Source organism: Protobothrops mucrosquamatus, unplaced genomic scaffold (assembly GCF_001527695.2).
Source record: "Protobothrops mucrosquamatus isolate PMUCROS unplaced genomic scaffold, P.Mucros_1.0 scaffold_278, whole genome shotgun sequence".
Taxonomy (NCBI): Eukaryota; Metazoa; Chordata; class Lepidosauria; order Squamata; family Viperidae; genus Protobothrops; species Protobothrops mucrosquamatus.
The window spans coordinates 899,426-900,703 of NW_015386354.1; positions in this window are offsets into that span (position 1 = coordinate 899,426).

Sequence of the window (1,278 nt, forward strand, 5' to 3'; positions counted from 1 at the left end):
GGAAACTGCATGGAGAGAAGATTGCTTCACCAAGAGGAAAATAGTTGGGAGGTTTTCTCCATATAACCCTCCCAAGATAGAAGCTTAAGAGACACACACAAAAAAAGTACAGACACCTACAATCCACCCTATGCATGCTCAAATATGGCATACAGGTGGCTGCTTTATAGAATACAGTAGGTGTCTGACTTTGCCAGGAATTCTCCCCCTTTATTTTAAAAAAGCTACTACTGAAACAACTAGCAAATTCTGTGCATTAAAAACATTATTAATTTATATGAGGAGAACCAGTGTGTTGCTCTAGTTAAGAAAATGTATGGAAGTAACTCAATTCCCTTTTAGTCCTCTGAACTCACTGAGCCCAGGAGCCAGACTGAACCAAACTGGCCTTCCAGGATTGTGATACATATAAAGCGGGAAACTGAATACCTCTAGGGCCGGATGTATCATAGTGAAACTGCGCCCACCCCACAAGACACATCGCTTGACATTGCGAGTTTGACACCCCTGCTCTAGGTGGTCCCTCAATTCTTTGGACTATACATAGTTTTTAAACAGAAGAAAGCAAACAAAACCTTCCTCTTGAGATGAAACAGTGATTTCATAAACCAGAACCTGAAAATAATAATTAAATTTAGACCAACAATATTGTTGTTTCTTTTAACCATATTGAAAGGCATGACTATACAAATAAAAGGCATTTTACAATTTTCAAAAGATAATTATTATAGATCTGTATGTGTTAGGATGCTGGTTATTTATTAAGATAAATTGATGTTATGAATCTACCTTGTTTCCCCATTCTCAAAGTTTTAGAAATAGTCATGACATTCTTCCCAAATGCTAATTGTAATTACTCACTACAATAAACCTTATTTTTCAGTATGAATAAAGCACTTGAAACTTTATTAATTGAACAACTAGTTAGTGGAATAATACTGCACGTATAAAAGCTTTTCAAGCTGAAATAATAATTGTACTGACAGCACGAAAGGTTGGTTTATTGATCTCATTTTTATTATTGCTTGTAAATAGCTTATTAGTATCTTTGGTAATTATTATATCTAGGATATTTCCAGTGTGGAAAATACAAATGGCTCACGAGAATATGGCGTGGCTGTAATAATAAGAAAAGGGAAGAGAGCATTTTGGACATAACAAAGGGGGTTTGGGGTTAGCTGAGGGGGTTGGGGTTAGGAGGCACTGTTTGGCAGTGGTTCTCCTCCTACCTCTCCGACCGGTCGCAATCGGTGTTGGCAGGGGGGCAGAGGTCGACCG